The 14,649-nt window shown below is 41.1% G+C and overlaps 1 protein-coding gene across 2 annotated transcripts in view; it reads right to left on the bottom strand.

The window, feature by feature from the left end:
* CDH13 (cadherin 13) overlaps nt 1–14,649 on the bottom strand; it is a 1,010,942-nt gene that overhangs the window by 891,301 nt on the left and 104,992 nt on the right. The window lies entirely within an intron of this gene.

Raw genomic sequence — 14,649 nt, 5'->3', positions numbered from 1 at the left:
TTCCATTCACCATTGCAACGGAAAGAATAAAATACTTAGGAATATATCTACCTAAAGAAACTAAAGACCTATATATAGAAAACTATAAAACACTGGTGAAAGAAATCAAAGAGGACACTAATAGATGGAGAAATATGCCATGTTCATGGATTGGAAGAATCAATGTAGTGAAAATGAGTATACTACGCAAAGCAATTTATAGATTCAATGCAATCCCTATCAAGCTAACAATGGTATTCTTCACAGAGCTAGAACAAATAATTTCACAATTTGTATGTAAATACAAAAAACCTCGAATAGCCAAAGCTATCTTGAGAAAGAAGAATGGAACTGGAGGAATCAACCTACCTGACTTCAGGCTCTATTACAAAGCCACAGTTATCAAGACAGTATGGTACTGGCACAAAGACAGAAATATTGATCAATGGAACAAAATAGAAAGCCCAGAGATAAATCCACGCACATATGGACACCTTATCTTTGACAAAGGAGGCAAGAATATACAATAGATTAAAGACAATCTCTTTAACAAGTGGTGCTGGGAAAACTGGTCAACCACTTGTAAAAGAATGAAACTAGAACACTTTCTAACACCATACACAAAAATAAACTCAAAATGGATTAAAGATCTCAACGTAAGACCAGAAACTATAAAACTCCTAGAGGAGAACATAGGCAAAACACTCTCCGACATACATCACAGCAGGATCCTCTATGACCCGCCTCCCAGAATATTGGAAATAAAAGCAAAAATAAACAAATGGGACCTAATTAAACTTAAAAGCTTCTGCACAACAAAGGAAACTATTAGCAAGGTGAAAAGGCAGCCTTCAAAATGGGAGAAAATAATAGCAAATGAAGCAACAAACAACTAATCTCAAAAATATACAAGCAACTCCTACAGCTCAACTCCAGAAAAATAAATGACCCAATCAAAAAATGGGCCAAAGAACTAAATAGACATTTCTCCAAAGAAGACATACAGATGGCTAACAAACACATGAAAGGATGCTCAACATCACTCATTATCAGAGAAATACAAATCAAAACCACTATGAGGTACCATTTCATGCCAGTCAGAATGGCTGTGATCCATAAGTCTACAAGCAATAAATGCTGGAGAGGGTGTGGAGAAAAGGGAACTCTCTTACACTGTTGGTGGGAATGCAAGCTAGTACAGCCACTATGGAGAACAGTGTGGAGATTCCTTAAAAAACTGGAAATAGAACTGCCTTATGATCCAGCAATCCCACTGCTGGGCATATACACTGAGGAAACCAGAAGGGAAAGAGACATGTGTACCCCAATGTTCATCGCAGCACTGTTTATAATAGCCAGGACATGAAAGCAACCTAGATGTCCATCAGCAGATGAATGGATAAGAAAGCTGTGGTACATATACACAATGGAGTATTACTCAGCCATTAAAAAGAATACATTTGAATCAGTTCTAATGAGATGGATGAAACTGGAACCTATTATACAGAGTGAAGTAAGCCAGAAGGAAAAACACCAATACAGTACACTAACGCATATATATGGAATTTAGAAAGATGGTAACAATAACCCTGTGTACAAGACAGCAAAAGAGACACCGATGTATAGATCAGTCTTATGGACTCTGTGGGAGAGGGAGAGGGTGGGGAGATTTGGGAGAATAGCAGTGAAACATGTATAATATCATGTATGAAACGAGCCGCCAGTCCAGGTTCGATGCACAATACTGGATGCTTGGGGCTGGTGCACTGGGACGACCCAGAGGGAGGGTAGGGGAGGGAGGAGGGAGGAGGGTTCAGGATGGGGAACACAGGTATACCTGTGGCGGATTCATTTTGATATTTGGCAAAACTAATACAATATTGTAAAGTTTAAAAATAAAATAAAATTTAAAAAATAAATAAAAAATAAAATAAAATAAAACACACGGGCACATTTATGTACCTATTGAAAACTATATCTATTAAATTTATATATTTATTCCAGTCACATGTTCATTTGTTTCAATAAATATTTATCAAATGCCAAACATGTGCAAACTATAAGGTAAAGACTGTCTTTTGACTTAAATTGTTGAAAAGTCACTCAGATCTTCATGTGTGTCTTCGCATAGTTTCAAAATTCATTTGACAGTTACTGAGTGCTCATTATTGCTCTCCTAGATCTGGGGTCAAAATGGGGTCTGAAACAGGCAAACGGCCTGCACTTGTGCAGCATGCATTCCAGCAGAGGGAATGGAAAATAAACAACTTTAAAATACTTACTACGTCATGACATGATAAACACTGTATAGATAAAGCATGGTCAGAGGAAAAGAGTGACCAGAAACAGAAAGAATAACTTCTGTGAAAAAGTGACATTCGAGCAAAAACTAATTAAAAGTAGTAACAAGGCATGAGGCTGTCGGGTGGGGTGCATCCCAAGCGGGGAGACTTGCATGTGCAAAGGCCCTGAGGTGTAGCCCAGGACCAGCAAGGAGACCCGTGCTGCTGGAACCCCATGTCCACGCTCTGAAATACAATCTACAAATGCCAAGGTGCTGCTGGTTATTTTCTACACAGTTGTACCAGGAACGTCCTGCTTTGTTCTTTCAATTTTAGAGCAGTCCATGTACCTCCAGGAGAGTGCTGGAGATAAACGTTTTTCCTCTGCTTTAATCACACCATGACAATGGCTGGATAATGAAGAGAATGCCCACCCAAGCCACTCAGGGCCTCTCCAAGAGTGACAGCCTGCTGATTAGTGAGATATATGCAAACAGACAGAAAGACAACTGAACTCTCTTCCTTTTGCAACATAAATGGTCTTTGCTTTTAGTCCCCAAGTCTTTGTTCACGGCTTTCCAGGGAATCCCTCCCTCAAGTTCGGCCTACTACTGTTTGGCCAGGAGACTTTATGGTTGACATGGAAGAAATGACCCGGCCAGGAGCATGGCCATCACTGAGCAGCCCGAGACAGGAGGAGCTGCAGATAAAAGAGGTAAAGCTGAGAGTCTGGCTTCTAATTAGTGGGAAATTAAAGTTGATTTGCATTATTAGAATTATGGACTTAGGGGTTTATTAAATAGCATCCTCTCATATATATTTTCTATTAATACTCTGTGGTAGTTCCAGTTAGCTTCAGTGCTTGAGAACTGTGTGCATTAAGAGATAATATTTTAGAAAAGTCATGGGTAAATTTTGTGCCAAAAAATACAAGCTTGAATAATTTTCCTTTTATGAAGTCACTAACAATGAAAAGGTAATCAATTCTAGTGGCACAGAACTCTTAGAAATCTTGAGAATCAGAATATCTCTGGAGCGGAGAGAGAAGCTTAGTGATCACTGCATTCAATTCTCTCATTTTGTCTTGGGGAAAAGACAGAGAGACAGGGTGAAGTCTGAGGTGCAGGTCAGCAGGGGGACAGAAGGGAAACACCACCCCATGATGAGTCCCACTGCCAGCTGCTTCCCTTCTTGCCACTGACTTGTGGTTTCACTTTGCAACTCCCCTTGACACACCCTGTACAAAAATTCAACGAGCCTTTCAAGTGCTCAGATTGTCATTTTTCTCTGTCTCTTAGCTTCTGTGCCCTCAATGCATATCTGACCTGTGAGAACTCAGTGTAAACAAAAGCCATGTTTCTTGTTATCAAAAATTTTTGTATTTTTATTTTTTCCTGCTAGGGTTTATATATCAGTGTTTATGTAAATAAATATATATAATCAGATAAGTAGGAGGAAAAACTTATAGGCATCACTCCAAATTTCACAGCTTGGAGCCATTCTCATCTTTCCCCTTCAAAAATACGTCACATTCTGTTCATGACAATGCAACTTGGAAAACACTAACTTAAACAAATGGAAGCTGTTGAGATATGAAGAAAAATGAATAAAGTATGTTTTGGAAGTTTGCATGGCATTTCAGTTAGTCAGTCAGTTCAGTCGCTCACTTGTGTCCGATTCTGTGCGACCCTGTGGACTGCAGCCCGCCAGGCTTCCCTCTCCATCACCGACTCCCAGAGCTTGCTCAAACTAATGTCCATTGAGTTGGTGATGCCATCCAACCATCTCATCCTCTGTTGTCCCCTTCTTCTCCTGCCTTCAATCTTTCCCAGCATCAGGGCCTTTCCTAAGAATCAGTTTTTTGCATCAGATAGCCAAAGTATTGGAGCTTCAGCTTCAGCACCAGTCCTTCCAATGAATACTCAGAACTGATTTCCTTTAGGATTGATGGTTTGATCTCCTTGCAGTCCAAGAGATTCTCAAGAGTCTTCAAACCCACAGTTCAAAAGCATCAATTCTTTGGTGCTCAGCTTTCTATATGGTCCAACTCTCACATCCAAACATGACCACTGGAAAAACCATAGCTTTGACTAAATGGACCTTTGTCTGCAAAGTAATGTCTCTCCTTTTTAATATGCTGTCTAGGTTGGTCATAGATTTTCTTCCAAGGTGCAAGCATCTTTTAATTTCATGGCCATAGTCACCATCTGCAGAGATTTTGGAGCCCCCCAAAATAAAGTATTTCACTGTTTCCATTGTTTCCCTATCTATTTGCCGTGAAGTGATGGAACAGGATGCCATAATCTTCGCTTTTTGAATGTTGAGTTTTAAGCCAACTTTTTTTCACTCTCTTTCACTTTCATCAAGAGGCTGTTTAGTTCTTCTTCGCTTTCTGCCATAAGGGTGGTGTCATCTGCATATCTGAGGTTATTGATATTTCTCCCTTGAGAAATCTTGATTCCACCTTGTGCTTCATCCAGCCCAGCGTTTCTCATGATGTACTCTGCATACAAGTTAAATAAGCAGGGTGACAATACACACCCTTGACGTACTTCTTTCCCAATATGGAACCAGTCTGTTGGTCCATGTCCATTTCTAACTGCTGGTTCTTGACCTACATACAGATTTCTCAAGAGGCAGGTCAGGTGGTCTGGTATTCCCATCTCTTTAAGAATTTTCCACAGTTTGTTGTGATCCACACAGTCAAAGGCTTTGGCATAGTCAGTTAAGCAGAGGTAGATGTTTTTCTGAAATTCTCTTGCTTTTTCTATGATCCAACGAATGTTGGCAATTTGATCTTTGATTCCTCTGCATGGTGTTTAATCATGCCTACATCCTACTAACTCCTAGTTCACTGTTACATTTGAGCTTATCCAGTATATTTATATGGCAGCGTCATGTTATGAAAGCAACAGACCTCAAATAATTTACCAAGGAGCAGACACTTAGGTGGGAAGAATATGAAAGCTGAGTTCAGACAGTGCTGGTTCCGAACACCAGACCTTGGCTAGACACCCAGACCTCTCTGTGCCTCATCAGAGACCTGAATAGGAGTATTCATCCCATAGGGTTGCTATGAGAGTTACATGGAAATAATGCGTGTTCTCCTTTAGTATGGTTCTTAGCATACAATAAAATAATAAATACTGTAAATAAAACCTGACATATTTTTGTAAATAGAGTCCCAAGCAGGAATCATCAAATAGCAGTTTAATGATACTGAAATATTAATAAAAATATTTTTTACTTAGTTCATATTGTTACAAAGTCATAAAAGAAACAATGGTGAATCTTCTGCTGGATGTAACTAACAAAATACCAAATGATTGTGATGTGCTTACCTCCCAAATGCAATGTGTCTTTCCACCTCCCAGCAGATGATAAGAATGCAACAGTTCCCCTTTAGAGAGCTGACTGAGCAGAGGACCAAAGCTAACTGCCAATCCCATCATACCAAAGAGTCTTATGGCCAAGGTTGGGCTGCCCTCCTTCCCTTCACCTGCTTAGTATATAAATATATATCTGCATTCCCTGGTGGCTCAGTGGTAAAGAATTTACCTGCAATGCAAGAGATGCAGGTTTAATCCCTGGGTCAGGAAGATCCCCTGGAGAAGAAAATGACAGCCCACTACAGTATTCTTGCTGGGAAATCCCATGGACAGAGAAGCCTGGGGTTGCAAAGAGTATATATACACACACATTCGCACACATACACACACACACAGACAATGGGATACTATTCAGCCATTAACAAGAATGAAAGAGTGCCATTTGCAGCAACATGAATACAACTGGAGATTATCATACTAAGTAAAGTAAGTCAGAAAGAGAAAGACAGATACTATATGATATCACTTATATATGGAATCTAAAATATGGGACAAATGAACCTACTGCAAAAAACCAGAAACAGACTCATATACCTAGAAAACAGACTTACGGTTGCCAAAGGGTCAGGGGAGTGGATGAGGAATGGATTGAGAGTTTGGGGTTAGTTGATGTAAACTATTACATCCAGAATGGATAAACCAGAAGGTCCTACTGTATAGCATAAAAATATACTCAATGTCATGGGATAAATCATAATAGAAATGAACATAAAAAAGATGTAAAGAATGTATAAATGTGTACAAATGAGTCAGTTTGCTATACAGCAGAAATCAACTCTACTTCAATTAAAACAAAAAATAAAAACATTTGCCAGGAAAGTATTCATCAACTCCCAAGGTCTTTGCTCAGGTCTTCACTCATTTGGTACAAGAAAAACATTCCTCAAATCTAGACCAACTAGACCATTGCTCTGATCATAGGTCCAGTCTTTCTTGACTTTGTCAGACTGGAGGATCATCAACAAAGACGTGGACCATCTCCAAACATCCTCAAAGTTAAAGCCATTGTCTTGGAATTCACACACCTGCCAGAGAGATTTCCAGTCCCAAGATGGATTGACAGGGACATGTTAAGATGCTAAAGCATTACTAAGGCCTGCATATTCAAGCTATAATAGTCGAATTGCTTCTACCTGATCAATTACTCAGAAACTGAACTTTAAACCAAAAGCTAAGTTGTTCTGGAAACCCTCTTGGCAGTGTTAACTATCTCTTGCAATTAAATGTTGACATAATTCTTTCAGAGCTACAGTCTTGCTTTTGCTCCAAGGCTTCCTTCCAGGCATGTGAGAGCTACACAGGTAAACATTCTTCGAAAACCTTCGGGTGAATGGTGAAGGTCTTTGTGTTTGGGAGTTTTGGTGAGAATTTCAAATATCAAGAAAACTTTTCAGATACAAATGCAGGTAGTTACGGTTATTTATTCAAGTATCTGCAAAAGCCTACTGTGAGTCAACCCTAAGCAAGGAGTCAGGGGCACGGAAAGAGGTAAAAAGTGGTCTAAATTTTAAAGAAGTCTGAGCAAGCGGGGCTATAGACAGGGAAGTAAAACTATGACAATACATCATGAAAATGATTTTGCCACTATATGAACTAGGAGTTTGTATGGGAAATGAAGACAAAATCACTGAGTCCCACAGAGTTGGCAAAGCTGGTGGAGAGGAGAGTGTTGATGCTTAGTGATTGCTGATGGATGCAAAGAAGTTTGCCATGAAAAGAAGGAAAATTGAAGGTCAGTCCTCAAATGGAGAATGCGCTAGCGACTACTACAGGGGATACACAGCAGTAGAAAATACCAAAATCTCTGCTCCCATGAAGCTTATGAGAATCAAATGAAATCATGTAGTAATGGCAAGGTGATGGTCACATAAAGGTAAGAGTTGTTTTGGCCATCACTCTGAGCACCAGATGATTCTCTGTTCTAATATGTACTCACAAGAGCGTGATTTTCTGGGAGTTTTCCCTCAGCTATCGGTCATATCTAGAATGGTCTTCTTGAGCCTGTTTCCTTATCTGTAAGAGGAGGAGAGGCGTGCTAATACTAGCCAATACTTTAATATTCACTGACCTATCTACTCACTGCTTGACACCATACTAAGCACATAACAAGCACTGTCTCATTTAATGTTCCCCATAGTCTCCTGTGATCTCCATTTGCAGAAGGGGAAACTGAGGCCAGAGGAGGCTAAGTGACTGGGGCAAGGAACTGCTAAAACACAGCTTAATCATCTCTGTTTCCAGGCAGGTTAAGGGAGGCAGAGCATGGGGGGACTTCACAGGGTGCTCTGTTTGTGGTAAGCGATCAACAATGGTGGCTATTAATGTTATTACTAGAGATTACCATGAAACATCAGTTCTCTTCCTATCAGGAGGATATCAGTTTTCACTTGTCCATTTGGGAACATGGTGCCCTCTCCTCTTTCCCTAATTTTTTTTTTGGCTATGTCTAACTGGCAGACAATACATCCACATCTAGGTTCTTGGCCAAGCTGCCCTAGTAACATATGAAAAGTATGCAACTTTTACAAGCCGCCTCATCAAAACCTTTCCTTGATAGAGGTTAAACACTGAACATTTCAAACTAAGTTCCTGGACCTGGTTAAATTCGAAAATACCACTTGCTGTACTACCTTCAGCCTGTACTCATGCAACTTCCCCCACTTTGAAGGCTCTGAGACTTGGTTTCTGCCCAAGCAGAAGCTACCCAACTGTAAAGTCTTCCTGCTTGTCTCTGAGACCTACTGTAATTTTAACAACTAGCTCCATGTTTTCTTCACTGTACTTATGTCCCTACCATAACTCTTACCACAATTTTGGCATGCAAAATATTTAACAAGGCATTTAATCTGAACAAATGACTAAACATCCAATAAGGCCATGCGATGCCCCTACCACCTAAAGGTCAGCCATGCCACAATGGATTTCCATTTGCAAGCCAATTTCCAAAGCAAATTCCCCAAATTGCTTTGGTTTGCAGTTTGGTTTGGTTTTGTCTTCACATCTTGGAAATCAGGGGTTTTATTCATCTTAACCATCAGTAAACTTCAGTTGAGTGAATACATGAATGAATGAATAAATGAATGCTGCACCTGAATGAGGAAATAGAAATAAGGAAAAGTGAAGGAAGAAAGCCAGAATCTAAGTTTTAAAAGATTTTAGAAAATTGGAGGCTCCATCAGAAATGACCAACCTGAGAAAATGTGGCTACAAGAAAAACTATTATTTGAACACAATTACTTCCTCAGAGACTTCAAATTAATCCTTCTGTGCACTCCCTTCTCTAATCTTCCCGAACACAACTTGCTTAAGCAGTTTCCTTTGTTATTCCCTGGTTTTCTCTCCATGCAATCACCGCCATCTAACTAGAGGGTCAGAAGAGAAGGCTTGTAAATGCTCTGCCCCCATGAGCCTTCATCTGGGGCTGAATGCACAGGCCACATCCTTGGAGGCCTGTGGGTAAGCCTCAAGCATCAGAGAAAGGGGGAAGGTTGGAGGAGGGCTGCAGACCGTGGTTAATTGTCTATTGAGTCCCAATAGGACCAACTGTATTTGGAACAAACAGAACACTGGCTACTTTTTATTAGGCCTATCCATGCCAACGTATGTGCATGCCTGTGTAAGTGTGTGAGCGTATGTGTATACACACACACACACACACTTCTAACAAATTTCTTTTTCATGTTATAGTAATGAGGACTTGGAAACTACTGCATTGGTTTGAGTTTCCCCTTAAAATACAGGAGTGCTCTCACAAAATGTCATTTCAATTACAGAAACCCAATAATGAACCAAAAATACCCTCCTATGCTCTCTTGGCTCATGAAGTACCCACTGACTGTGACAAGCACTAGTAGAGGTTTGGGGGGTGTATTATTAATAAAAGGATGCAAATGAAATGAGTTGGCTTTTAGAGATCATTATCGAGAGTCTAGACAGCAAAGGTTTGTCAGAAGCTGTTTTGCATTTTGCCGTATCATCATCACAACAAAAGGTAGAGCTGCTTAGAAACTTAAATAAATGAATAAATAAATCAAATGATAACAAATATTGATCCAACAGCCCTGAATAGAGAGAGAATGGCTGACTGTCTACCTTTGTGCCAAAGCCTTGTCTCTGCCTGATAATACTTAGCATTAGAGAAAGCAAAATGAGCTTTTCATGGCAATTCTTAGGAACCTCATACAATTCTCACAAGGAACTTACCTCTTTTTCAGAAAATGGGAAGCTGGTTAGAAAGGTTGATTCAACAACTGGCTTATTTAATATGCAACAAATATTGACTCTCCTAAAGTTCAGGCCCGGAAATGAATTCGAAACAGTAATTTTCCTTGGTAGTATGCATTCAGTCACTCATTCAGCCATCATCTGTTCATTATTCAGTGATGATTATCAATGAGGGTCCATTTGTATTTGGAAATGAGAGGCAAGGAAAAGCATAGCATGTTAAAATTTATATTTTAGGACCTGGGACAGAAATAGACATAAAAGGGTTTTGTAGAACCCTGAAGGAGAATCAAATGTCAGGCCTTAGAGTGACTATAGACGACATACAAAGTTGGGGAGTTTCCCACCCTTAACCCTATGCAATGAACTGCAGAGGGCAGTTCTGCAGTCTTGAGCTGTCATTCCAGTAGTTCTGAAGCCAACAGAAACATAGCACTAACTGAAGAATCATGGAATGCTTAGACCTGTAAGAGACCTAACGGATCATCCAGTTTGGTGATTCATAAAGGTTCCTGGATAACTGCTTCATAGAAGAAATAGTTCATGGAACTTTAACTTATAAAAAGAATGAAAGAGGAGTGTTCCTGGCTGAAGGGAGGGTGGGGTGCATGGGACTCCACTAGAGTCTTTCTTTTCTTGTTGCTTGGATCACTTCTGAGGCAGACCCACAAAATCAAGGTCTCTTGGAGTATGACATACAGACCATTACTCAAAGTCAATCCCATTCATCTGATTGTAAAACTGAGATCAGGAAAGATCAATGGCTTGCCCAAAGTAACAAAGTCAAATTAGGGATACAAGTTGGCACTAGACTCAGAGGCTGTGCCTCACATTATAGAACATGGTCACTTGCTTAGGAAGGATGTTTTTAGAGGGAGACACACAGTTGTTTTAGATGCCTTGAGTTCACGGTGATGGTAGGACATCCATGTGGCGGCGTCTAGGAAATAGTTAATTTAAATATATAGGCCTGAAGCTCAGCAGAGGAGTGACACCAGTTTCTTAGACTTCAGTGCTTTCAACACAGAGAGGATAAATGATGTTCAAAGACAGAGTATAGAGCCTCCAGTTAGGGGATAGGAAGAAGAACCAGACAAGAGATGTTCAGAGGGGTCAGAGAAAAACAAAGACAAAAACAGATTCCAGTTTTGTTTTTTTTTTTTCACATAGAGTTATATACTGACTCTGAATTATGCCAAAATAAAATATCTGGGAAGAGACTGAACTTTAGAGACAGACCATTTGCTCCTTCTAGTCATTTCCTTCAACACACTCAGCCCATTCCGCATTGTGTCTTCTTCTCACAAAGGCTGCTCTCCAAGCCCCATAAGGAAACAATGATATGTGGGAGCCAAAATGTACTGTTACCAAGAGTTGACTATTAAATTTTTAGGACTTTTGTGAACCCAGATATTAACCATAGATGTTATTAAAAATTTAATTATTTGCGCTATGGTTAAACAAATTATCTTGAAAGCAAAGCTAATAAATACACAAAATATATCATTTCTTAATTACTTTACTATATTTTATTATTATCTCTGCTCTTATGATTACTTATGTCTATACTTCATTTTGTGGACAAAGGCCTGTATAGTCAAAGCTATGGTCTTTCCAGTAGTCATGTACGATGTGAGAGTTGGATCATAAAGAAAACAAAGCACTGAAGAATTGATGCTTTCAAACTGTGGTGCTGGAAAAGACTCTTGTGGTGCTGGAGAGTCCCCTGGACAGCAAGGAGATCAAACCAGTACATCCTAAAGGAAATCAACCCTGAATATTCACTGGAAGGACTGATGCTGAAGCTCCAATACTTTGGCCACCTGATGTGAAGAGCCGACTCATTGGAAAAGATCCTGATGCTGGGAAAGACTGAAGGCAGAAGGAACGGAGTGTAACAGAGGATGAAATGGTTGGATGGCATCACTGATGCAATGGACATGAACTTGGGCAAACTCCAGGAGATGGTGAGGGACAGGGAGGCCTGGCATGCTGCAGTCCATGGGGTTACAGAGAGTCAGACGTGACTTGGCCATGACTTGGCAACTGAGCAACAACGAACTGCTGTTCTATTTTATCTAAGGGATTCCCTGGTAGCTCAGCTGGTAAAGAATCCACCAGCAATGCAGGAGACCCTGGTTTGATTCATGGGCCAGGAATATCTGCTGGAGAAGGGATAGGCTACTCACTCCAGTATTCTTGTGCTTCCCTGGTGCCTCCGCTGGTAAAGAATCCGCCTGCAATGTGGGAGACCTGGCTATGATAGAAATACTAAAATGGGGTGTAACTATGCATCTCTTCTCTACTTCGCATTAAGTGATGTCATGTTGGTAGCTTGAAATCAGCCACGCTGGAGGTAGTTGCCACAGAAACAGGCACATGCTGCCAATCAGGACTCTGGGGTCTCCAGGACCCAATAGTCTGCCTTGTAGTTCTGGTCCTTTGGAAGGTCCGGCTGAACTTCCTGAACTTGTGTCCTCTCAATAATTCCCTGTTTTTCTTAGGCTTGTTTGAGTAGGTGTTTGCTATTTTCAAACAAGTGATCAATGACTGAGAATTGGACATTTTCAAAAGGAAGAGTCACATTACTTGTTTTAGAGTTAGGGCTTCCATCAGTTTAGACTTGCATCAACCAATCATGAAAGGTGCAAAAATCTATTCAAAATAAGATTCTGGGCCAAGTTGTTTAGGAAGTGAGGGATTGCACAGGAGATTGTTCTAGACACATGGGCTGTGGTGGGGGTGAGAGAGGAAAAGGAGCCTGCAAGAAGGAGCACACCAAAGCAGGAAGAAAGCCTTCCTTTCTACATACTGCTCTCTGTTCTTCACTGCCAGGATCTTTGAACAGAAGTTGACAGTCCGGAGAAATCCACTATTAGCTTCATTACATTTCCAGCTATTATTCTATTCATTGTTCTCACACCTCGGGCCATCCTATCTACATAATGAGAAGAGATTTGGCAGAGAGGAGGGGCAAGTATCGATTGTCATGGCCTGCCTTGTTAGTTTATACTGTAAATAACAACTTGTTTCCCATGCTGCTGTTCTGGGGAACATCCTGTTAATTTCAGTCATCATCTTGTTTTCACCAAATCTGGCAGCAGAGTTTTTAGAGGAATAGCTGTTTAGACGTGGTCATTATTTGAGGGTGTTTTAGCCAGTATGTTTCTAGGAGACAGATACAACCAACAAGCTATGCCAGTGGAGAGCAGTGCTGGCCTACAGGGTCCAGGTTTTTGGCCCTTGAGACAGAAGAATGATTTTCTATACTCACATGTGGGTAGACCCACATTTCTCACCTACTCACCCACCCTCAACATGATAAACAAAAGGCTGTGAGTAGGGATGATCATATAACTCTTGTAGGACTTCAGGTGTAAAACAAAAATGTGGGGTGTCTTGCTCAAAAAACAGGCAAACATTTTCTTTTCCTTTTTTTCCACCATCTCTCTCTGAACCTGTCATAGTGTTTTTTCTTTGCTATTTAATGTCACGCTCCCCCAGGCAAAGATATTCATGGGGCGAGTATAAGCCCTCCCAAGCACCTGGAGCTCTGCCTTTCGCTTCTGCAAGAAGACACACAGCTGACAGACACACTTGCCCTGGAGCTTGCCGGCGGCCGTGCAGTGCAGCGGGACCTGGGCAGGGTCAGCGAGCAGGCAGCCAAGAACCCAGCTCGGGGAGATGGACGAGGAAGCTACAGGAAGCGGGGCGGCCAGAGAAACGAGGCTCCAAGCCCCAGACCGTGCTCTGGTGTCCCATCAGATTTCATTTACAAAACATAGAGACACACACAAAAAAATCTATTAAGAATTTCAAGATGGTGAATACATAAAATAGATAGCCAGAGGGACTTTACTGTACGACCCAAGGAACTCAAACTTGGGCCATGTGACAACCTCTTAGAGGGGTGGGATGGGGTGGGAGGTGGGAGGGAGGGTCAAGAAGGAGAGGACATGTAGGTATGTATACCTACCACTGATTCATACGGATGTTTGGTAAAAAGAAAAAAAAAAAGGCCACAATATTGTATAGCAATTATCCTTCAATTAAACCTAAATAAATTTTAAACAAAAGAATTTCAAGATGGTGAAATTAACCTCCAAACACAGAGTCTCCTTCGGAGCAGAGGACACTAAGCAGCCGCACAAGTCACAGGCCCACAGAGCCATCCCTGACCATGAACTTTTCTTTCTCTTGTCTGTCATGGGGACACTAGTTGGTACACACCTGGCTTTGTACGTAACAACACGTGCTCAGGATAACATACAGTTAAGCAGTGGGCAGGAGAGATGCTCAGAAAGAAGGAGGATGGGAGAAGTTGAGCTGGCTGGCAAGAGGACCAGAACCACAGTTTTGCAAATCGCTGATGACTGTCTCCCATTCTATCAGTGTTATAGTTTGAAGCTTATGGGCTGCCCTGATGGCTCAGCTGGTAAAGAATCCACCTGCGGTGTGGGAGACCTGGGTTCAATCCCTGGGTTGGGAAGATCCCCTGGAGAAGCGAAGAACTACCCACTCCAGTATTCTGGCCTGGAGAATTCCATGGACTGGATAGTCCATGGGGTCACAAAGAGTCAGACACCACTGAGTGACTTTAACGCTCTCTTACGTGTTTAAATGAAAATATTTGAAGACCCTTGTTTTAAGTGACCAATCTTGACATTAAAATTCTTGGTAAGTATTTGCCAAAAGGATGTACGTCTATGGGGTCGCACAGAGTCGGACACGACTGATGCGACTTAGCAGCAGCAGCAGCAGCAGCAGCAACCATA

Source organism: Bos grunniens, chromosome 18, assembly GCF_055505025.1.
Source record: "Bos grunniens cultivar Pamir isolate PY7600 chromosome 18, Bosgru_T2T1.0, whole genome shotgun sequence".
Lineage (NCBI taxonomy): Eukaryota > Metazoa > Chordata > Mammalia > Artiodactyla > Bovidae > Bos > Bos grunniens.
The sequence above is the reverse complement of the archived record's forward strand: the minus strand, read 5'-3'. Positions and strand labels throughout refer to the sequence as shown.